This window comes from Haliotis rufescens, unplaced genomic scaffold (assembly GCF_023055435.1).
Source record: "Haliotis rufescens isolate VD_foot unplaced genomic scaffold, xgHalRufe1.0.p SCAF_20, whole genome shotgun sequence".
Lineage (NCBI taxonomy): Eukaryota > Metazoa > Mollusca > Gastropoda > Lepetellida > Haliotidae > Haliotis > Haliotis rufescens.
In genome coordinates this window covers 2,037,910-2,063,897 of record NW_025963891.1, presented here as the reverse complement: position 1 = coordinate 2,063,897, position 25,988 = coordinate 2,037,910, and the positions used below count along the sequence as shown (strand labels likewise).

At 44.2% G+C, this 25,988-nt stretch overlaps 1 protein-coding gene across 1 annotated transcript in view; it reads left to right on the top strand.

Moving 5' to 3' along the window:
- LOC124151033 (bone morphogenetic protein 3-like) overlaps positions 1-25,988 on the top strand; it is a 57,249-nt gene that overhangs the window by 1,081 nt on the left and 30,180 nt on the right. The window lies entirely within an intron of this gene.

Below are 25,988 nucleotides of genomic sequence, written 5' to 3'. Positions count from 1 at the left end.
TACACTTTTCAGATGCTCGTCCACATGGTGGGGGTGATTACAAGGGAGATGAACACTTTGGAGTAAATCGGCGACACGGACCCCCGGGGGTCATGTTTCTTTTCACGTGAGCGTTACCCTCCCTCCTCTCCGAATCTAGCGGTTGTAATGTGAGAACGTTAAGGGCTCCAATGTGTGGTAGAAACTGAATGTCGAAGATTAGTGGGCTGTTCACGTACCCGTCCCCCACTCCTATCAGAGCAACCCAACAAAACGGGTGTCAGGGGGTAGATGGCAAGTACTTTAGATGTGTCAAAAGGTACCGTAGAAAAAAACAAGTACACACAGCCCAGATGTCTCGTCAGTGTATAAATCTCTTCAATGTAGTATATACGTAATTGGAGTCTTAATTTCACAGCAAGTGAATCCTTTAAAAATATTATACGGTTAAACGATGAAAGACCGGTGTTAAAATATACGTACGTGGTAATTAGTTAACCATCCGTACGGCGGAGTACGGCGTGTGTTCGTTACAACATGGTTTCCTGTCACAGATGTGTACTTGTCCTCAAGTGTCTTAATTGAAACTTGTTTTTTACGCAAATTGTGTTTTGTTGAGAAGCAACCGAGTCGATGATGCATACTGTTTAATCCAGTGCGATTTCCCCAGGTGCTGAATAATGTAACCAGTCATCCACTGCTTGTTCATGTATTACCTGCCTGATGCGAAGTCTCTTTGAAGTGTACCCCGCACTCTCTACCGGCGAGCCGGGCTGTGGAATTAGTAATACAGATTAGATTCAAAGTATATTGTAACACTTCAAAGTTAGCCTACATTTTTCCATCAAACTTAATTCATATTCTTTTAGATAATCATATCTCAAAATTACCATAAAGCGATTTACCGTTTTCTTGAATAGATTTGAAAAATTATTATTTTAAAATCTAATAAATGTGCCACATTGACATAGATGAAATTTATACATGCTAAGTATCCATATAAGGATTATTAAATGAGATTTTTTATTTTTACAATAAATTGTAAAATTAAGTGAAAAATTGTTTGTGTATAAGAATAGTATTTCTGAATAATTCTGTCAATTTAATATCAGTATGCGTAATTCTACTTTTGATATTTCACATCAAGTAACATTACTCATCACCGCCTGTTGCTGACAAAGGTTGAAAATTTTTTTCTTCCTCCATCAAAGAGAAAGATGACTAGACAGAAGAAAGATCCCTGCGCATTTTGTTGTAGTCCGGCTGTGTCAAATCCCCACCCCCTTCCACCGTGCGGCCTCGTTTGTCTGCGTTCCCCGGCCCCAAAGGCACCATTGTACTTATAATAGTTATAGGCAGTCGTGCCCAAGGGATACCCTCAATAGAGGCGGCATTATGACAAGGAAATTGAAAACGACATGTCGCAAAACGAACAAGCACCGAACTTAAAATTCATACCCAATGATCCTATCTTCTTAAAAATTAGTATGGCGTCAATATATATATATCCATAACCGCTGCAAATCTGTCGACTTGGATATAAGCGCCGGAGAATTTTTTCCTCCACTGAGATGGTTGATAGGACGATTGTGCATGAATTATGATGTCGTATTTTATGCTTTCCCAGTATCGCTTTCATCGAATATAAATCCCCGTCAAATATTCCAAATAATTAGAGCTTGTCTCGTGCTGCACGTGTTTAATATAACCGTTTAGCTAATGACGCCTACACGACCGTTGCAGATGTGGAAATCGCTGAAAAAATCTGGATAAATAAGCTGTCGTATTAAAATCCAATTTGTGTAGGTATAGCAGAAAATAACATTAAGTGTGATAAGGAATCTCCGTGTTTAAAATATACACTCTTTGACGGGCATTAGATGTGTTAAAGTCTAGTTGATTAGAGAAAAAACGGTTTGATAGATAAAGTAATCTCCAGCTACGCACGTGTTTGTAACGCTGATTAAGGCAGCTTCTGACATGACGATCAAGAAGTGTTGTCAGGGCGAAGGCAATCAGTAAATAAACGCATGAAGTGGAGATAGTGCATGTGTTTATATCTGATGTTACTGTGAGTGACAGGCCCGCTGGAACAGATGGCTGAGGATGTAGCATAGCTGAAGGCTCAGGTGTGCACAGGTAACGACAATATATCTGAACGGGGTTGGAAGGTATGATATTCTTATGAAACCTAAGCTGCAAACGGTAAAGCGGCGGCTGAAAGGACACAGTGTTCTATATCAGTGTTCTGTTGTACAGAGTTGAATTAAACGGATGTTGGATTTATTTTAAGGTGAACTGCACGTTGATATATAACGGAGATCATTATGTTGCTAAACCTGTATGTTCAGGGGGAGGTGTGGGGTAGTGTGTGTGTGTGTGTGTGTGTGTGCGTGCGTGCGTGCGTGTGTGTGTGCTCGCGTGCGTGCGTGCGTGCGTGTGTGTGTGCTTGCGTGTGTGTGTGTGTGTGAAAGCCTGCGTGAGAAACAGTTACCTTAGTGTGTGGCTCGCTTATCGCCACCACTGGGATTGTCGCGCCGCTGTGCACGAACGGCCGGGTGTCCTCAGGGTTCGGGTGGACTAGCATTATATTTCCTCTGTCAGGTAGGGCTGGGTGGATAGAGGGGTTCTTCTTCTGTCTTCAAGAACGTATCGGTTGTTTCTTCCTACGTCTTGTAGGGCCGAGTAGATCGGGCGATTTTGTCCTCTGACCGTCTTAGGACCGGATGACAATTGCGGGTACTTCTGAGTCTTGTAGGACTGGATGGCAATTGCGGGTACTTCTGAGTCTTGTAGGACCGGATGGCAATTGCGGGTACTTCTGAGTCTTGTAGGACCGGATGGCAATTGCGGGTACTTCTGAGTCTTGTAGGACCGGATGGCGATTGCGGGTACTTCTGAGTCTTGAAGGACCGGATGGCAATTGCGGGTACTTCTGAGTCTTGAAGGACTGGATGGTCCAAACGTGTACTTTCTCTTGTCTTGATTTAAAAGGACGGTTTAAACCGGTTCATCACTTCCTGTCCCTGGAAGGTTCTGGTTTCTTCCTCCGTCACAATATGACGCCGGTCACTCCGATGTGTGTGTGTGTGTGTGTGTCTGTATGTGCGCGCGCGTGTGTGTGTGTGTGCGTGTGCGTGCGTGCGTACGTGAGGGGGTGGGGTAGGGTATGGGGTTGGGGTGGGTCACGCGAAGTCCGGTCCAATTCTGTCCCTAACGACTCTATGCAGTTATGATTCCATAAAGCAGATATGATTTATGCTTGGGCACTTTGCCGCGTATTATTGCCCGCATATGGTACGGGTTAGGTGCCATTGTGGTTCGGGGGTGGGTGAGTGCGCCCGTCCCCCCTTCCACCACCGCCCCCTCGGAAGTCCGAGCTCTTACTTTCATTAGAGCCATCTTCCCACCTTTCCCCTCCCTCAAGACCTTGGGAAAGCGCGTATGGCCTTATAGCAGTTGTTGATGTTGAGGGGAAGGGATGAGGCTGCTGACTGCCCTTATGGCGACTGAAGTCGCCGCAGTTAAACACGATATAAATACACCTACAAACACAGGCTGGCCAGATGAAGTTTTACACAGCTTGTTTATATTGGCTCCTGGTATTTATAAAAAAACGTATTTATCTATGGAATCGAAGTTTACAAACATTGAGGTTGAAAGGGTGAATGGACTTAACCCAGTTAACCATACACATTCCTTTGCTATTGGTTCTGCGGAGGATTTCATTTCTAAACAAACACCTCCAAAGGCGGCAATTGTTGTGGTATTTACTAACATACATATTACCCGTGTTGTGGTCGGGATGAAACCCCTGTTCTCGCCGATAATTCAGTGTTACAGGTCTCATTGAAAAACTTCAACCGTTTCCCTGCTGTTGGCGTGTATTCTCGCCCACAATAACGTGTTAGAGGTCCCATTGATAGTCTCAACCGTTACAACGCTGTTGGCGTGTATCGTCGCCCACAATATCGTGTTACAGGTCTCATTGGTTGTCTCAACCGTTACACCGCTGTTGGCGTGTATCGTCGCCCACAATACCGTGTTACAGGTCTCACTGATGGTCTCAACCGTTACCCCGCTGTTGGCGTGTATGGCCCCTACAATACCGTGTTACAGGTCTCATAGGTTGTCTCAACCGTTACACCGCTCTTGGCGTGTATCGTCGCCCACAATACCGTGTTACAGGTCTCACTGATAGTCTCAACAGCTATCCCGCTGTTGGCGTGTATCGTCTCCCACAATACCGTGTTACAGGTCTCATTGATAGTCTCAACAGCTATCCCGCTGTTGGCGTGTATCGTCTCCCACAATACCGTGTTACAGGTCTCATTGATAGTCTCAACCGCTATCCCGCTGTTGGCGTGTATCGTCTCCCACAATACCGTGTTACAGGTCTCATTGATAGTCTCAACCGTTACCCTTCATGGTGTTGATCAACCTCTTGTTCCATGCAATTATACAATGCCACATTTCTCACTGAATGTCCCAAACTTTCCCCTGCAAATGGCGTTGGTAAAACCCCTGTTCCCGACCACAATACCACATGTTAAACCTCACCGAAATTAGCAACCATAACCCAGACTTGGTCCTGGTATTTGCCGCCAAAGGAAACCATACAGAAGCATAAGGTAGCTAACCGCATGAATTATCAAATACCTTAATCCCCTTGACACACCACAAGAGGCTAACGTTGGTATAATCTGTCTTTACCCTTCACCTGTACATTAACATATGAGGGACCCGAGCACTAGCGTGCGTACGGTGAGCTGTTCAGGAGGTGCACGTAAAAGGCTTTGTCGTCAGTGAAGCTTAAAGAATAACGACAACCATGATTATGTGTAGGTTATCAAGCGGACTGCATCACGTATGTTACCGGAGCTTGCTGCTCAGAACAACAATCTCCCAATACGGTGGACTGTTGTTAACTAGATCTCACATCAGCTCGTCCTGGTCCGGCGTGTGCAGGTGTTATACCCAGAGTCTCAGATCAGCTCGCCCTAGTCAGGTGTGTGCAGGTGTTATAGTCAGTCACAGATCAGCTTGTTCTGGTCAGGTGTGTGCAGGTGTTATAGTCAGTCTCAGATCAGCTCGCCCTAGTCAGGTTAGTGCAGGTGTTATACCCAGACTCACAGATCAGCTCGCCCTAGTCAGGTGTGTGCAAGTGTTATAGTCAGTCACAGATCAGCTTGTCCTGGTCAGGTGTGTGCAGGTGTTATACCCAGAGTCTCACATCAGCTCGTCCTGGTCCGGCGTGTGCAGGTGTTATAGTCAGTCACAGATCAGCTTGTTCTGGTCAGGTGTGTGCAGGTGTTATAGTCAGTCTCAGATCAGCTCGCCCTAGTCAGGTTAGTGCAGGTGTTATACCCAGACTCACAGATCAGCTCGCCCTAGTCAGGTGTGTGCAGGTGTTATAGTCTCTCACAGATCAGCTTGTCCTGGTCAGGTGTGTGCAGGTGTTATACCCATAGTCTCAGATCAGCTCGCCCTAGTCAGATGTGTGCAGGTGTTATGCCAAGGTCTCAGATCAGCTCGGCCTAATCAGGTGTGTGCAGGTGTTATAGTCAGTCACAGATCAGCTTGTTCTGGTCAGGTGTGTGCAGGTGTTATAGTCAGTCACAGATCAGCTTGTCCTGGTCAGGTGTGTGCAGGTGTTATAGTCAGTCACAGATCAGCTCGTCCTAGTCAGGTGTGTGCAGGTGTTATACCCAGATTCTCAGATCAGCTCGCCCTAGGCAGGTGTGTGCAGGTGTGATAGTCAGTCACAGATCAGCTCGTCCTAGTCAGGTTTGTGCAGGTGTCATACACAAAGTCACAGATCAGCTCGCCCTAGTCAGGTGTGTGCAGGTGTGATAGTCAGTCACAGATCAGCTCGTCCTTATCAGCTGTGTGCAGGTGTCATACACAAAGACACAGATCAGCTCGCCCTAGTCAGATGTTTGCAGGTGTTATACCTTGAGTCACAGATCAGCTCGCCCCAGTCAGGTTTGTGTGGGTGTTATACCAAGACTCGCAGATCAGCTCGCCCCAGTCAGTTGTGTGCGGGTGTTATACCCAGACTCACAGATCAGCTCGCCATCGCCAGGTGTGTGCAGGTGTTATACCCAGACTCACAGATCAGCTCGCCCCAGTCAGGTGTGTGCGGGTGTTATACCCAGACTCACAGATCAGCTCGCCCTAGTCAGGTGTTTGCAGGTGATATACCTTGAGTCACAGATCAGCTCGCCATCGCCAGGTGTGTGCAAGGGTGAGAAGACAGGGGTCAAGGCCGACAGGATCTCCGGGAAATCACCAAACACCTGTGTCGTGAGATCCATGTTACTGTCACACAGGACGACCCTGGCTCACGGTTGGTTATCAGAACACCTGCATGTTACCTATATGAAGCAGGTGTAGGTTTCAGGGACCTGGGTATTAAGTGAGGATGAGGTGATTACCTGAGCGTCAGAAAATACTTCGTCATGAACCAGAAACACCTGCCCACTGTTTACCTGTCCATCAGGCAACACGCCTAGTCATTATCGGGACGGAATTAGGTGGAAATATTAGTATTAATGTTCTTTTTATTACCCGTCGACAACAACATTACTTTTATCAAAAAGCTAGTTATAACAGCTACTATATAAACTAGAGGCTATTACTCTCACAAAAAACAAACTTATACCTAGAATATATAATGTTATCCGCCAGTTCAAACGTAAGTTTTTTAGCGTATCAGCGCACCTGTGCATCGTTTGACACTACTGGTTAGTGACGGCGCAGTTAGCCTAACACCTGTTCGTAGCTAAGACGTACTCCATGTAACAGTCGTGTAATGCTTTAACGACTATAGGCCTACCGCCGTATGAGTCCACCAAGTAAGCTGGACATCAGTCGAAACTAGGGTGATGTACAGGTGCGAGGACACTCTTAGTCAGGTGGGGAGCGTGTACGATTGCTGGGTCCGTGTCAGTGTGCGCTGTCTGTCACGGGAGGGACAAAACACCCCGCTATAGCACGATGGTGTCAGAGGACTCGTGGTGGTGTGAAACAATACCCTTCGTCTTCACAACATGGTATTAGTCACCCGAGGTGGCGAGAAGCTGTGGTTTAGCAGATTCCCATTGCGAACCTTGTGGTTATGCCAGGTAGTATATGTAGCGAGAATGTTAGCTTCGCGCACACCTCAACATATCTACCGTGAATGTTCTAATGACTTGTATTCTGACGATATACCAGCGTGCCATTCTCGTGCATATACATATCTGACTAATAAACATGCAAATATCTGACTCCAGAGTACGACGTCCTTCTTTCAAGTGCATATAAACATCTGACTGATGGACAAAGTCCTTTCCTTCAAGTGCATATAAACATCTGACTGATGGACAAAGTCCCTTCCTTTAAGTGCATATAAACATCTGACTGATGGACAAAGTCCCTTCCTTCAAGTGCATATAAACATCTGACTGATGGACAAACTCCTTTCCTTCAAGTACATAAATTATTTTTTTATAAACATCTGACTGATGGACAAACTCCCTTCCACCAAGTCAATATAAACATCTAACTGATGGACAAACTCCCTTCCTTCAAGTGCATATAAACATCTGACTGGTGGACAAAGTCCTTTCCTTCAAGTGCATATAAACATCTGACTGATGGACAAAGTCCTTTCCTTCAAGTGCATATAAACATCGACTGATGGACAAAGTCCCTTCCTTTAAGTGCATATAAACATCTGACTGATGGACAAACTCCTTTCCTTCAAGTACATAAATTATTTTTTTATAAACATCTGACTGATGGACAAACTCCCTTCCACCAAGTCAATATAAACATCTGACAAGTGTAGGAGGCCTTTGTCTTTATTTGTGTGATATGCAGAGGCTTACTATCGGTGTTAGTGGAGGTATATCATCAGTGTTAGTGGAGGTATATCATCAGTGTTAGTGGAGGTATATCATCAGTGTTAGTGGAGGTATATCATCAGTGTTAGTGGAGGTATAGCATCAGTGTTAGTGGAGGTATATCATCAGTGTTAGTGGAGGTATAGCATCAGTGTTAGTGGAGGTATATCATCAGTGTTAGTGGAGGTATATCATCAGTGTTAGTGGAGGTATATCATCAGTGTTAGTGGAGGTATAGCATCAGTGTTAGTGGAGGTATAGCATCAGTGTTAGTGGAGGTATATCATCAGTGTTAGTGGGGGTATAGCATCAGTGTTAGTGGAGATATATCATCAGGGTTTTGCGGAATATACCGCTGTAAATAATCATTGTTAGTGAGATATACAGTTGTATATGATCAGTGTTGGTGAGATATAGGGGTATATCATCATAGGTAGTGAGGGTATATCATGATGTTTTGTAAGATAAACAGGTGTCAACGTGGTAATGGGAAATATACGGGTAAGTTGTCAGGGCTTGGGGGGAATATATGATTATACCAAAGGGGTGAGTTTATATCATCAGGATAGTGGGAGATATACAGGAATATATCACCAAGATGACATGTACCGGGGTTTACAGGAAGATGGATATGACCATTGTTTGTGAGGGTAGGTAGGGTATGTTATTTATAAAGAGGATGGACAGGTATGTCATTAGCGACACATTGATAGTCATAATCGAATGTAAGAGTTAAATCATGTATATGTGTTATTCACGGACTATTGGAATATTCAACTATCACACAGTGACATTGGGATATAAATATCCTTAGTCATGCTGAAAACCTTTCAAAGAGAACATTTAGTGCTTAATGATGTCTCGCACTATACGATTAAAGCTCTTCAATCAGCTTTCCCCTATAGACCACACAAGCTCCGCACAGGGAGTGTAGGGAAGAACGCTGTGGCGAGTATTGCCGCGATACCTACCATCTTTAATGGCCTCACGGATGCAGGAAGTCGCGGCAATTGTTGACATATTATGGAAATATGAAAGGTTTATAGGACCACACCACAGAAAAGCAGTCATTATTTATTTGCGGATCGGTGGGTAGTTTCCATTTTGCCACCAGATTGTCAGAAACAGGCTAAAGTTCAACACAGTACAACTTGGGATCAATGGGCAATGACAGTCGGCAGTGGCGTCCAGTAAGAGCATTATGTATGTTGTTCATTATTACTTTATAATAAATAGCAAAATACCAACTGCATAATAGATATACAAATTGTAAGTTTTTTTTAATGATTTCTAGTTGATGATCAAATCTAACGTTTCAAATGTACAGCAATGCATCTCTGTTACGTACAACGACCCAAGGCCACCATGGAAGTGAGTGAGTATTGTTTTACGCCGCTTTTAGCAGTATCCCAGCAATATCACGGCGGGGTACGCCAGAAATGGACTTCACCATTGTACTCGTATGGGGAATCGAACCCAGGTCTTCGGCGTGACGAGCGAAAACTTTAATCACAAGGCTACCCGACCGCACCTCCGCCATGGAAGGCCGGACCTCGCATTTTCTAGTTAGACACAACGTAGGTGTTACGCTACACAACTCTGAGATGGGATACTGTTAGTGGCTGATGGGGGAATGTTCGCCTCATGATCTCTAGGAAACATCTCAAACATACCATGGCTGTTTGAAGTCTGAACATTGTACTTGAACTGTACTGACGGAACAGAGATGTGTAAAACAGACCAGGGCAGACTCGGGATACCCTCGAACTGTGTATTAGGGAGGCGGGACGGAGAGCGAGGGTTTGGTCGGGGGTAGGGAGATGTGTATCAGGGATAGCGAGGGTTTGGTCGGGGGTAGGGAGATGTGTATCAGGGATAGCGAGGGTTTGGTCGGGGGTAGGGAGATGTGTATCAGGGGTAGCGAGGGCTTGGTCGGGGGTAGGGAGATGTGTATCAGGGATAGCGAGGATATGGTCGGGGGTAGGGAGATGTGTATCAGAGATAGCGAGGGTTTGGTCGGGGGTAGGGAGATGTGTATCAGAGATAGCGAGGGTTTGGTCGGGGGTGGGGAGACGTCAGGGGTAGCGAGGGTTTGGTCGGGGGTAGGGAGACGTCAGGGATAGCGAGGGTTTGGTCGGGGGTAGGGAGATGTGTATCAGAGATAGCGAGGGTTTGGTCGGGGGTAGGGAGATGTGTATCAGGGATAGCGAGGGTTTGGTTGGGGGTAGGGAGACGTCAGGGGTAGCGAGGGTTTGGTCGGGCCTAGGGAGATGTCAGGGGTAGCGAGGGCTTGGTCGGGGGTAGGGAGATGTGTATCAGGGATAGCGAGGGTTTGGTCGGGGGTAGGGAGACGTCAGGGGTAGCGAGGGTTTGGTCGGGCCTAGGGAGATGTCAGGGGTAGCCAGGGCTTGGTCGGGGGGTAGGGAGATGTGTATCAGGGATAGCGAGGGTTTGGTCGGGGGCAGGGAGGCGTCAGGTGTGGCGAGGGCTTGGTCGGGGATAGAGAGGCGTGTATCAGGGTTTGGTCCGGGGTAGGGAGGCGTGTATCAGGGAAAGCATGGTTTGGTCTGGGGTAGGGATACATGTATCAAAGATAGCCACATTTTGGTCGTTGCGGGATGGAGAAGGGTGAGGGCTGTTGGGATATTAACGTGCTGCCGTTAGCGCCATGCATACAGGCGCCCTGACAGGGATGGCTGTCCCTTAGATTGGGCAGAGAGTTATTATATTATACCGATTTATGCCAAATGGGCAGGGGAAGACTGACACCAACTGATGGCACACATGAGTGGGCCTACACATTAATAAACACTGATGATCACCGTTCGCTGCAGCAATGGACGGCCATATCATATTCAAAACTCATATTTTCAGGAAATCCATTTATATTTGTAAAACAAACTAGTTTATTATGTTCAATCAATATAACAAATAGACTACCCCAATGCTGTAGATGTAATACTTATTTAAATCCATTCCATACAATGTGCAGCCGTAATTAATATGACACGCTCTCCTTAATTTTCAACTGATGAAGTTCACTGTACCGATGATCATATTTTTCATCTCGAAACGTAAAATCTCGAGAACGTTTCATGTGTCTCGTGGATGTATCTCCACGTACCGTGTTTCGGAGGAAAAGCCAACATTCCAGCGCATGTTTATCGTTGTTAAGCTGGCCCCAAAGTCTCGAGAGAATCACAGAAATGAATCGTTGATTATAATTTCAGCAGATAAAGTCCCGGATGGTAAGGTGACGGGTTTAACACATCGGAACAGTACGCTGAACCCATCATGAGGTTGCAAATAGAACGGCGAGGCTGCATTAAACACCGACCTATATACGCTGGGTAAACAATCAACAAAGCCACACACGCGCGTTAATAGTCGACGTAGGATGTCGACATACACACAGAAATAAATTACGCGCGAAAGATAATAATTACTGTAGTCTTAAACGCATTAGCTGACTTTTTCGAAAAGACATAACACACTCTCAGCATAATAAATGTATATCAGAAAGACACCGATAGCATTTTGTGTTGCCATCTACAACCAGATCACGCGTTCCTGCCGTATACTTTCTTCACAAAAAATATGTTTGTATAAAATTATTTGATCGATGGGAGATCAAATGTGTCGACTTGTATTTTTTGTGATGAATGTCGATATTTTCCTTTCTCAAGGGAGCCTTTGAAAATGTAGTTTGATTTAGGATGTTCAGTACTCAACGTGTTGTGGCCGTTTCTTGGGATACCGAACGTTTTCTGTTATCGATTGAGCGTTAGCCAGAGGAGAACACTGCCACCACAGCCTTAAGAACACCTAAGCCTCACACAAGAATGCTGACTAACATTTAATCACTGAAATGAAATAAAAAAGTTTTCAGTTATGTTTTAATACATCATAGAAAGGGAACCGGGGTATTTATTAATTTATTTAGTTACCAAACCTGAGGAAATCTAGACTTACCAAAGTATTGAAAACTTGCTTGGGTATTTTCTTGGTTTTTCTGTTAGGATTTGTAAGAGAGACTTACCAGAATTAGAATACCACAGCATGCGTGTTATACACTGCCTTCAGTAATTGTTATTAGGTACTGTAGACATTAGTTGATATTATGAATGCTCGTAATGATGTTTACAAAGCAGGGATTTACCGGACGCAATATTGCGTCCTGTATGCATAATAATTGAGAATGGAAGCAAATGAGTTAAACTGGAGCAAAGGTCCGAGTCGCCGTCACCGATGATGAATAGATCGGGTGAACTATCATAACCTAGTAAACCTCTTTCATATTCCATATTTAAAAATTACATTTTTTAAATCGTGGACTATAATTCACATCATAAGTTTCATACACGTCTATTCTTCCTGTAGTGGAGCTGCTTATTGACTAAATTGTGAACCTCCAATATGGCCGCCAAATCCAAGATGGCCGCCAAAATTATCCATATTTTTGGACATTTGTAAATATTAACTTAGTTCGACTAATTTGCTTTAAGGCCTGATATTTCCACTCAGTTCGATGGGTCATCCTGATCTTGCACCACGTGAAGTAATGGGTGTCTCCTTAATCGTCACCACTCCATAGTCACCTGTATCTCACCTCTGTATCACCTCACTGTATTACACCTGTTTTCACTGTTTCGTACTGTATCAGATTGTATCACACCTGTATCTGTCGTGTATCTCATTTCACTCTGTCGCCCTTGTACCACACGTCTCACATGTGTATCATTGGTGTCATACCTATGTACCACCTTTATCTCACTGTACCACACTTCCCTACTACCCTATACCTCACTGTTCTACCTTTATCTTGCATGTATCACACTTATATCTCACTTGTTTCTCACACTTATATCTCACTTGTTTCTCACACTTATATCTCACTTGTTTCTCACCTGTCTCACACTTATATCTCACTTGTTTCTTACCTGTCTCACACTTATATCTCACTTGTTTCTTACCTGTCTCACGCTTATATCTTACCTGTCTCACACTTATATCTCACTTGTTTCTTACCTGTCTCACACTTATATCTCACTTGTTTCTTACCTGTCTCACACTTATATCTCACGTCTTTCTTACCTGTCTCACACTTATATCTCACTTGTTTCTTACCTGTCTCACACTTATATCTCACGTCTTTCTTACCTGTCTCACACTTATATCTCACTTGTTTCTCACCTGTCTCACACTTATATCTCACTTGTTTCTTACCTGTCTCACACTTATATCTCACTTGTTTCTTACCTGTCTCACACTTATATCTCACTTGTTTCGTACCTGTCTCACACTTATATCTCACTTGTTTCTTACCTGTCTCATACTTATATCTCACTTGTTTCGTACCTGTCTCACACTTATATCTCACTTGTTTCTCACCTGCCTCACACTTATATCTCACGTCTTTCTTACCTGTCTCACATGTATTGCGTTTAATCTCACCTGTATTTCACTACTACATAGCAGTTCTACCCGCCATCTTATCTCCTGTTCTTACCTTACTTCCTCTGTTCTCACCTGTATTTAAGTGTATCTCACGTGTTTCTCACATATGATTCACTTCACTCGGACCCTCGCCATAAATCAACTCACTTTCTAAAACAATTTTATAGTTTACTTTGAAGTGCAATATTTCTAGGTAAAGGTGAACAAGATCAATGAAATCACACTCATTTCCTAAAACAATTAATATATCTAGTTTACTATAGAAGTACAATAGATAGGGTGAATAAGATCAGTAACGCTATCAGAGGTCACGGCATGTCAAGGATGTTCTTCTTGGATAACAGCACCGCTGTGTTTGCAACGCTTTAAATGTATGGAATCGTCCATTAAGATCATTGTGGTTTTGCGACATCAACGTTAAGCTTGGGATTGCCTTGTTGGCCGAATCAACGTCTTAAGACAATTTGCACTTTGCTGCCAAAGGGTAATTGTCAATTTGGCTATTGTCGGCGAGGGCGAAAGTAAACTGTTTACTGTAGGCTTGTTGACGAGTCGCTCTGAGTCACAAGCTTGGGCTGCCTTTGATTTGGTGCAAGATAGAGGACCGACAACACCGGGCGTCTTTAGGGGGTTTACTCAGGTACGAGGGGGACTCGCACACCGCCGCCTGGATTCCTCCTGCCACGAGCGCGTCGTCCCCCACACAACAATGTGATGACAACTCTCACTTTGGCACCAGCTAACATGGCTTCCGTTTTTTAAGACGACAAATCGCAAATCAAATCTGCATCGGTGCCAAATGAACCTTAGGGACTGTAAAGTTGAAAGAACATCGCACTGAGCTCTTTGCAAGGCTTGCCTGGAGCTTAGAGGGTCTCTGTGAATTGCGTTTAAGGAATTTCGAGGTCTTTTATGAAGTGTGGGCCCAGGCCGGTAGCGTGTCTCAACCACGAAAGCCTGGCAAGGTTCTTGTTTCTCACACACGCTTGGTACAATTCTGTCGCTAGCTTCACAAGAATAGCATTTGCATATTTTCTCTTCTTCACTCGTACACTTTTCTTGAGAATGATAAAATATGGGCCTTGTGATTCGATTTTGTAATTCCTGTTCTTCAATAGAACAATGGCTCCGTCGACATCACAAGGGGATCCCAGCGTCGTCCTGTTACTCTTTGGGGGCCAGGAACGCTCACCCATGCGATGAAAGTTGCATTAAACGCCCATTTCAACAACAATGTTCATACAGCATGTGATAATATGGACACAACACAGGCACTTTAATCAGTAGTGAGATGGTGACTGGGCAGAAACTAGATGGATACCACTTCTTCATGTCAAAGAATGACCGACATTTAATCTCTGAAATATTTTTCTTTCAATTATTTTCTCTATGACATACTATATATATGTCTAAAACAGTTGAGGACCACCCAATTCTTTAATAATTCTGTCATGCTTTTTAGTAGTATATTATTATTTAGTTTGACATGAGACTATTTATTTTGTTCAATTGTCTTTTTGTGATTTAAAATCTATCAAATGTAACAGAAAGGACCCCCCCCCCCCCTCCCCCCCCTCCCCCCCTCCCCCAATCTCTTTATGACTTTTCTAGACTTGCCAAAGAACTGTAGACTTATTTGGGGTTTTTCATATTTTTTGTATTCCCATGTTTAAAGGGGGTCTTCGCTCCCCGGTCCGTGGCACCATTGCAGTGCAGGTTTTAGAGGCGTGTATAAGTGTCATGTGTAAAGCGGAGACACTGTCTATGCGTGATGAAGTAAGCAATAACTATCCATACACGACTATACATAATTACATTCAAAATATTACACAAAGTGGTGAAATACTTAAATCGAACCCACTGGGACTGCCTCGTTGTCTGAGCCCAACCCCTTTAAATACATCCGGGCCACAAGTTGTCATCACACGTATGCCTGAGTAAACTAGCGATATGCTATAGGATTTACGATCTCAATGACATACCATCGGAGAATAGATTCGTTTGAAAAACGATGTAAAGCGTGCGCATAAATGCGGAATTTGTTATTCCTCCTGGTGCGAATGTCACGTAACTATGCAGTATGATACTATGAAAAGGATGTGGAACGTGACGATGATGTCACGACTGGGCTCCGTGTCACGATGTTTATTTGCATCCGTAATTGTTAAATATGACATATGTGAGCCGCCAGTGGCTAAACTGTGGACGTCGACGTGCTGTCACATATCAGACACATGTGTCAGATAACGACGTGGACAGTGACAACAGTCATTGTGATGTCGCTTCTGCTTGTGTATATGCCTCCACCACCACGCCCCCTGGCTCGGCATGTCGGGGACCAAGCAAGGACAGGTGGAGGTTGATGCTGGTGTAATTTACATGGTGCAAGGTACAAGCATGATCTGCTCCTTAACGCTCATGTAACAGACAGGTGTCAATCAAATTTCGTGTGAATATCACCGTCTTCATTTACGTGTTACGAGGAACTCGCTGCGAGCTTGGGGCCAGAACATACCCCCTGGTATCAAAGACGGTAATGTGTTTTCTCGCTGTTCAAGGCTCGTTTATCAAATCCCCATTAAGAGATGTTTCCGTACCTCTACAAGGCTGCATCCTTGACACTAAAACACAAGAACCAAAACCGAGTTAGACATGAACTCAAAATACATGTTTCCCAACAAACAGCGAGTTACAATTAACCTCGCATCGGCAATGTATCAGTCATATATATCGATATTCATCAGAGGCTTATCTTCTTCAAAATGACCACTAAGGCCCTCCACTCCAATACTTAAACATACTTTAATCGTAGCTGACATACTTAAGTCGTAGCTAAGGTCGCTTTGTGCAAGCGGACCCACGCGGGTTTTTTCTTAGCTCGTTAAAATATCTACTTCCAACTAAATGCTATGGCGTCATAATTTAGGCAAAGAAAGATAACTCTATCAGTATATTCCGGACAATTTATAATCAACAAGAACCGGTGTGTCTACCGGACAAAACCAAAACCAAAGGCTCGCCCTGAATAGTTCGCTTGGCATGTTTTACATAACCTGTGCGATGATACATTTTTATTTAACTTTTTGTGACCTAATATTGAAGAAAAAACAGGGAATGGAGGGATTTCTAATTCAATGACCGATCGTTCGGTGAACTGGGATGTCTGAATTGTCATGTAATATGACAACTAACAGGCACCCTTGAGGTTACCTGCACCTTTGCTATTATCAGTGCTGTATGTGTCACTGTGTTTCCTGCCCGAGCTGGGCATGCGTCAATCAGGTCTGAACCTGACATGGTTGTCAGTTCGCTGCACGCGTCACGTGCACATGATAATACATCACGTGACGTACAGTATTGAAATGAGTAGGACCTATTAAGAAGGTATCTTTGAAATCCTGCTGCGTTTGAGATAAAAGGACTGTATTTCAGTTGAGGAAATTGACGGTTGAAGTTTCCTGTGTCATGTTTTGCACGTCCTTGTCAGTCAGAGATTCCATGATCGACTTCCGTATCGTTGTTGTAATACTAAGCACAGCGTAGGGCTAATTCACTTCATTATTTTCGATATTGTAAACTGATCTAGCTAAACAGCTTCTCGCAGTAGACTGTTATTATCTAGGACTAGATGCATATCTCAGTGTACCAGGCGACATTCCTATCACTGAAGAGTGTGAGAGTCCCGGGACGTCCACAGTTTAACAATCAGTAGCGATGAGGACAGTCCCGGGACGTCCACTGTTTAACAATCAGTAGCGATGAGGACAGTCCCGGGACGTCCACTGTTTAACAATCAGTAGCGATGGGGACAGTCCCGGGACGTCCACTGATTAACAATCAGTAGCGATGAGGACAGTCCCGGGACGTCCACTGTTTAACAATCAGTAGCGATGAGGACGGTCCCGGGACGTCCACTGTTTAACAATCAGTAGCGATGAGGACGGTCCCGGGACGTCCACAGTTTAACAATCAGTAGCGATGAGGACGGTCCCGGGACGTCCACTGTTTAACAATCAGTAGCGACGAGGACAGTCCCGGGACGTCCACTGTTTAACAATCAGTAGCGATGAGGACGGTCCCGGGACGTCCACAGTTTAACAATCAGTAGCGATGAGGACAGTTCTGGGACGTCCACAGTCCAAAGTTCCGGTTAGTCTACAGTTTATCAATCAGTCCTATAGATGTAAAAATATCTTCATATAAAATGCCAGCCCAACGTGTGAAGTCCTATTCTGGTGACACCCCCCAAAAAAACCCAACCTCTCCACCACACCTCCTTTTTCATTATTTTGTTAAAAAAGGCGTATAACCCAGCTCACTCACTCTAATTTTGATCATCATCAGTGAACTGTTGTATGTATACATTCAACACAAATACTTGAACATTGGAAGGTGTGCTGAATGATCCTTTATCATCTATGTTTATTATAGACCTTTACGCCCAATACACCATTCGGCACGAAACTGGGCTTTGTATGGAATTATGTTTCTTAGTTTAGATATTGTACAATAACTTTAACCTAACATTGAACCTTGTGTAAATGGTACATTTAGCGTCAATAGTTTAAATATCGGACTTTGTGTCACGAAAACTTGTCCACCAGCTTCCGTTACATGTTTGTGGAACCATGGATCAAGATACAGTGTTCCTGTATATCGACACAGTATTACTACAGGCGCTGACTCGCCTCCGTTGAAATGCCGGGGCTCTGAGTATAGTGAGGAGCGTTTTTCTCTTCAAGAAAGTTTATTTTCTTACGTAGTATAGAGTAAACACGTTGTTTGAGGTCGGGACAGACGGTGGTTAGCCGCGGCAGAGGGGAGGTGACGGAATCTCCGCGCTTTGTTGTACCACTATCTCCCGCCAAATCCTGTCTGCACAATCGATGGCCTAATTTTTTTTAGTAACTAATAGATTTCCATTCTGCAATAACATCACCATGACACTCGTGTGGCACAAAAAGAACTTGTTACGCTCGCTATACCTGGTTTAATACGCTTTGGAAGATGGCGGAGAGCTCATTTAGAAACGTTTAAACTCCACAGAGCTGAGACGAAGGAAGTCTGCAACGCAACTACTATGAACAGCAACACCAGAATCAGCAGCACGTCATCGTCGACCTCGCGGCAACATGGTCATTGATTCAACCAATTGCCTGTCACCGACACACACATTTTCTGTTCGCTTATGAAAATATATGTTTGAATGAAATGAACGATTTAAATAAATCAAAATAACATATCGAACATTCATATTTTCAAACAAGTTTATATGTATTAATAACATTTCTTTTTGCAATGATTATAAATAAACAATATATAACTATAAAATTCAACTAAAATTATAATGCCGTATTGTGTAAGCCATCGATAGGAAGTTAATTAAATCTGTTTGCTGCGGAAGCCCACCCAAAGCACCGGAGAACCGAGTGATGAAGGCACCAAGTATCTCGTTCAGTGAAATTACTCGTTCAGGCTCTACACACATCAGTAGCAACTAGTTAGGAACAAGATATTTACACGTTTCTCCATCAGCGACATTTGTATACACATAGTGGGTATCATACTGCTATCATCCTCTTGAAAGCAGTAAGTCAGTAATTAGTACCAGGCCCGATCGGTAGGCAGCGAGACCCTGTAATAGATATATATTAAAAAAGCCACGACAAGACTGTGCTGTTCAATTACTTAAAAGGCAAATGATTTCATCCAGGCTGTGTCAGAGCTTATCTGCATCTTTGATGTCATCTCATCATTGTCCGTGATTTCCGTGAGATACTCTCATCCCAGCTACCTCCATATCCGCCCGTCTTTGATACCCAAGCCTCCCCACACAGCCTCCAATGACGACTAATTACCGCCGTGATCTACCGTATTGTTCACATGATGGCTTTATACACGGAGGGGCCTCGCTTCAAAGCTTCAGCCACCGAGACGATGTTGTATGCAAAAGACGCATTCAACACAGTCGCTCGGGTTCATAGGCTTAGCATGTTAGTGACCTCCCATTTACTTATATTTGTACTTAGCCTCGTGAGTGAGTGAGTGGATAGGCACCGATTACGCTTTAAAAAGCAGTATTAGGCGGATGTAAATAGGGATCTATGGTTGTCAAGAGGTTAAAGCTCGTCGAGCCGAAGCTCCGGGTTCTTGCTGCTATTTTTTGCGTTACAAGCCCATGTGACCATAATAACTGACGGAAAATAGCACTCCTTCCGTAGCACGGCTCATTCCTTCATGGGTCACCCATTTCTGGTGTCCCCCGCCGTGGTATTACCGGACAATTCCTCAAAGCCGGGTAAAACCATACCCTCACACTCATCCACTCTCACTCCCACCAAGGTAGAGACTATATTGTGTCATACACAAGTTGTGATAACACAAAACGATGAAATCTTTACAAACATATTAAAAATCGCCAGAATGTTGATGAAATCGGCGTATACCTGTTAATTACAGAAAAACGGGGATGTGCGTTCGCCATTCTGTTCATCAGGCTCACCTCGCGTGGTACAACAGTGGCCGGCGAGGGGCCAGCACGCAGGCCGTGACTCTCCGACGGACAAATATACCCAAGGAGGAGCCGGTGATGGGCGTGTGCCCCAGGAACCATTCAGTGCACGCTTTAAAGACAACACCGCTATGGTACAAGCCAGTCCAGCGTTCCCCGTGCAAACACGATGGCCAGTGACATACAATGAAAGCCTGTAGGTCATAGCCTGGCAAACCAACCATTTGTTGGTCCTCTTAATATAAATACTGTTATTTCGGACTTCAAATACAGGGAACTGGGTTTTTGGGTCTAAACGTCAACCTGTGTTGAACGAACAGCGTTGTTCAGTGGAAGCGTGTTGTGTAAATTTGAGGTCCGGTAACTCTTCGTACCACCAAAGGATGATTATTTATGAAACGGTATTCATGGAAAGTGATCTAAAGGATCAAGTAATTCGTGTATTTGAATTGCGGTGTTAAGTTCTGGCAATGTCTTGATCATACTCTTGAAATAGCACAATGACCACGTGCCTATAGCACTATAGATATGCTACGAGCATTCAGTGGTGGTCAATGTTGCTGGGTTTTTTAATAGTGCTGCCCATGTTGGCGCCAGTATTGACTAGCTGCTCCTTTCATACCAATGTTCCGGACCCTACCGGTACCCATTTATGGAGCAGCCGCACACACAACAGACACAGAACCGCTAGTACCAACTCTACCGTTGTGACACATCGACCACAGAACGCCTGTCAACTCTACACTTGAACCTTCACGACCACAGAAAACGTGTACACTCTACCCTTGAACTTTCATCGACCACAGAACGCCTGTCAACTCTACCCTTGAACCTTCACGACCACAGAACGCCTGTAAACTCTACCCTTGAACCTTCACGACCACAGAAAACGTGTACACTCTACCATTGAACACCCTTTACGTACATCACCTGTGTCAACTCTACCATTGAACCCCCTTTACGCACATCACCCGTGTCAACTCTACCATAAAACCCCATTTACCCAGAGGGGCCGTGTCAACTCTACCATTGAACACCCTTTACGCACATCACCCGTGTCAAATCTACCATTGAACCCCCTTTACGCACATCACCTGTGTCAACTCTACCATAAACCCCCATATACCCAGATGGGCCGTATTAACTCTACCATTGAACCCCCGTTACGCACATCACATGTGTCAACTCTACCATAAAATCCCATTTACCCAGAGATGCCGTATTAACTCTACCATTGAACCCCCTCTACGCACATCACTAGTGTCAAGTTTACCAAAAACCTTTTACCTAGAGAGGCCGTGTCTCTGCCAATGAACCTTCTTTGCCCACAGGGCACGTGTTAGCTCCTCCTTGGTACCCCGTCTAGCCGGGGAGCCTCTCACCCGCACCAGTACCACCCTCACCCCACCCCAGCGCACCCGGACAAGAGCAACTGTGTTACAACCATGTTTGTATTCCGCGTCGTGGCCTCTCCAAGTCGCCAGCTAAGCTGAAGCTAAGTGCTCCGATCAATTTAATTCATAAATCATATTGATTTACATTGGCAGATAACAATATAAAATCAATTAGGGTGCTCTAAGGAAGGGTCGCCATTGTAATTTGCCCTCAGAGTGATACGGGTATCCAGGTTTGTCAATATGTTCCGGTGATAGGCTGGCACTGTTCGATTGGCACCGGCGTATATTGGATATCTCGTTCTCGATTCGAATACTAGAGGTGCAATGTTGTCATTTGTATGATGCATTCAATTCGAATATTTGTCCCGTTTGGATTATATCGTTCTCCTTTCATGGACCGTTTCTCTTTATGAATTGTTATCAAACAAAGGGATTAGTGCAACTCTTTGTACTTTATGATATCAAACAATATCTCGTTTGAAACATTGTTCCCGAATAAGGATGATGCTGTCGTTTACATTTACCAAACATTGCACCTAGATAGGTGAGATTTACCAAACATTGCACCTAAATAGGTGAGATTTACTAAACATAACACCTAGATGGGTGAGAGTTACAAAACATTACACCTAGATCGGTGAGATTTACCAAACATAACACCTAGATGGGTGAGAGTTACCAAACATTGCACCTAGATAGGTGAGATTTACTAAACATTGCACCTAGATAGGTGAGATTTACCAAACATTACACCTAGATGGGTGAGAGTTTACCAAACATTGCACCTAGTTAGGTGAGATTTACCAAACATTGCACCTAATTAGGTGAGATTTACCAAACATTACACCCTGATAGGTGAGATTTACCAAACATTGCACCTAATTAGGTGAGATTAACCAAACATTACACCCTGATAGGTGAGATTTACCAAACATTACACCCTGATAGGTGAGATTTACCAAACATTGCACCTAATTAGGTGAGATTAACCAAACATTACACCCTGATAGGTGAGATTTACCAAACATTACACCCTGATAGGTGAGATTTACCAAACATTACACCCTGATAGGTGAGATTTACCAAACATTACACCCTGATAGGTGAGATTTACCAAACATTACACCCTGATAGGTTAGTACATATAAGAAACATTTAACCCCAATCGGTTTCATTTGACTCACATTGTACCGTAGTAGTTTTCGATATGAACTTTGACACTTTGACACTTTGACGCTGTACCACGATAGCTTTACATTTAACCAACAATGTACATAGATAGGTTTAGATCAAATAAATATTGTACCGACATTGATATACATTTGACCCTTTCAGTTTAACCAAGTCCCTGGATATACCGACAGTTTTAACGATCACGAAACACATTCTGATTAATACCGCATTGTCACTTTCAACGTCACGTAACAAGTAATGCAGGAAGGACCAAGGGCCTTATATCTGTAGAAACCTGTATGCATTTTGCCCCATGCTCTGCCATGACACAGCCAATCAGAAAATACAACACATATCTCTACTTACTTGACTCACCTATCGTATTGGGATTGCTTAAACTTCCATTCGAATATCGGTTTATGGTACCGATTGTCTACTCTGCTACTCAAACACCTTAAGGATCACCGGATTCTTTTGTTTCTCCTATTACTAGCTGACTATAGTTAGGATCCTTAACTATTTTGATTAGTATTAATTTTCATGGCCATTGTAAATGGTCACTCTATGTTTAATCAGCCCGCTACATAACATTCGTCATCCACTAACTACTAGCTTGAAGAAAACGCTTTCACGGGACTGTGGCAACAGGTATACTTGACATGATTTGACTGTTCACAACACGAACTGCACAATACACTTACTGTAACATGAACTGAACTAGCAAGGGAACTCTAACTAGACCCGTGTCATAAAACCCCCCTAAACTCCACAACAGCTGAGACAAGACACTCAGTAAAGAGTCGCCGTCTTTGATAGCGGTTAATGTAGAAGGACCGCTTCTATCGTCTGAATCTCTCAACTGTCTCCCGGCTACCATCGTCCCTCTCAACCCCCCTCCCGCTCAGGGTCCAGTGTTTGCCGTCCTCTGACCATGCGGTGTTCTGGCGAGTATTAAAGTCTCCTATCTAAGCCAGGAGCACCCAGGGGAGAGTCCTGGCGCCTAAGGAGGGTTAAGCCCCTGAAGTTTATAGCTTTGTTGTCCGTCTCACAATGACCACTTGAAAAAGCGTGTTTGCTGGCAGCGACTGTCCGCTCGAACCTGGCAGCGAGGACGGAGAGTCTCGCCACAGTAAACACAAGATAAGCTCCACCTCTTGCCTCGCATGTACCGGCTACTATAGACAAGGCAGATTAAACGGGTCCTACCGTAAAATTAGAGTAAATATTATGTTTGAAGGGCAGACTCATTAAGTAGTTTAGTGATTCGGGCAGTCGCCATTTGCTTGTGAGATTGGGCCTTGCCGCCTACCCTCAAACAGTCAAGATCCAGGCACATTCTGGCGTCCAGTAATGTGGGGGGCGTTGGAGGTAGAGTGGGCTGGGTTGAGGAACACCCGTAGACAAGGCGCGTCTCTATATCATATCTTATATTTTGGCGACAGTAGCAGCCAAGGCTTGCTTCTCAGTGAGAGTGTCTCTTCCACTCATCCAGCCGTCTGTTAACGCGTCTGCGCTACAACTGGACCATCGTAAGATGTGCTACCCTTGTCGTACTCTGAATGGAGACTTCAGTGTTGGTTAGACTGTACCAAAAAAAACAGGTGTCTCCCACTCGACCAGGATTTGCCTAAATTGTCTCCGGAATTGATTATGTAGTGGAACGTCGCGACTAACCCTGGTGATTAGCTACTATAGTTGTTAGGGTACTATCATCAAGTGCTTTGTAATCACGTGATTCATCAGCGTTTATACTTGTGGTGGAACCAGTGGAGCCATTCTCTGGCACCATGCTGACAGATATAACAACGTTTATTAACATGGGAGATTGAGGCGGTGTTGCCCTGCCACGAGCCCCGCCAAGAGTACAGCCCTCTGCTGCTTTCCGCCAGATTCCCTTAATGAGCCCTATATTACAGCTAACCGGCATACTCTTTCTTCATACAGGCGAATTAAAACCCCACTTGTTCAAAACCCACTCATCCGTTAATGTGTCGATATAATACTTTAATTGGCAAGATGTACGATTGCTGATTATGAAAGATAATGGAATTTCAATCATTTGAACCAGGCTCGACAGCAGGGTCGGTATCGGTTAGGAAATAACTGATGTGAGGAGATTGTGCTGGCTGTTTGGTAGACCCGGTCTTGTCTAAATATTGTGTACTGGTGTACTCTGCTAGGCGCCACCTACCGGCAATATATTGTCTTCTTCTGGAAACTAATAGGTAATTACCGCAACCAGTAATGCAGTGTTTATACCAACAATTACTAACTGCCCGGTGTATAACGGTCTGTAATGGCCAGCGAGACACATGGGGTTGTAGTGTTTAGGTACTAGCTGGAACAAAACATCCTCCCTCACTGTCAATTTGTTCTCTATGCATCCTTTATTATCGGATGAGCTTTTGACGATACACGTTCAACGTAAGTGTACTCAACGACTGTTAAGGGGCCGACTATTTAATATTCTGAGGAGTGGATGATGATTGGGGTCTGTTTGGAAAAAATATAAACTGATTTAAAAAATGATGAAAAAATTACAAAAGAAAAAAAGTCGTTCCCTGGACATGGTGGATGCTCTGAAAATGCGCTGAGGGAAAATAATGTTTCGCGTCTCCTGTCAGAGAAATATGGCTCAAATACTGTCGCAGGGTGGGGGTGTAAGTGTGGGGGAGGGGTGTGTGTGTGGGGGTTGGGGTGGGGTGTGGGGTGCGGGGGGTGGGGTGGGGGGGTGTGTGTGGATATTATTTTAATTCACTCAGGCATTGTGTTCCTGAGTTTATCATTCCAACAGCGAGTATATAAATGTGAAAATATCACAACGCCCTCGCAAGCAGGTTTCATTGAATACTATACGTTTCAAGTTTTACCCATAATACAACGTAGCCGGAAGTTCATTGATTACAAATAAAGTCTCAGCGTGGAGTTTGATATATTTAAACACCGTATATCACCGAAACTATTTGGCGAAGACGTTTCCTGTGTGGTCGTCTCCGTCTTTGATGTGCTACCCAGTGTAACTGATTCCAACAAAAGCAAGTGTATGAAATATGGCCGTCAGGTCGGAGTCTTGTGGTGTGCCGCCATGGCGTCGAAGCAGTGATGGCGAGGGGTGATAACATCAAGCCGACAAATCGGCCCAGTGTTCGCCATTTTGCTACATCCACATCCGGGCTTTATGAGGTTTTATAGCAGCGCGCGACATAAAGCGCATCTTTATTGCATTCTGGGAATGTGAAGATTCTCGCGTCACTCTCGCGAGAGTAAACGGTAAACACATCGCAGGGGTGTGCCCGTGAAGGAAACATGCTGACGAATCCACGCCGACATAGCGGACACACCAGAGTATATCCCTGTGCTGTGTAGAACCAAATCTACAATACATCAGGTGTGCTATGTTTATATCTGACAAATTGGCGTCCCATGATGCAAAGCGTGAACAACAATGGTGAACATATCTGAAATGTAGTTTTATGACAGAATGTGTCAACGCCTTCACATCAACACGTACAGTATAAACGATATACCTAATATATATGACATCGCTATGTTAAAATACTCATAATGAGTGGTTGAGGTCAG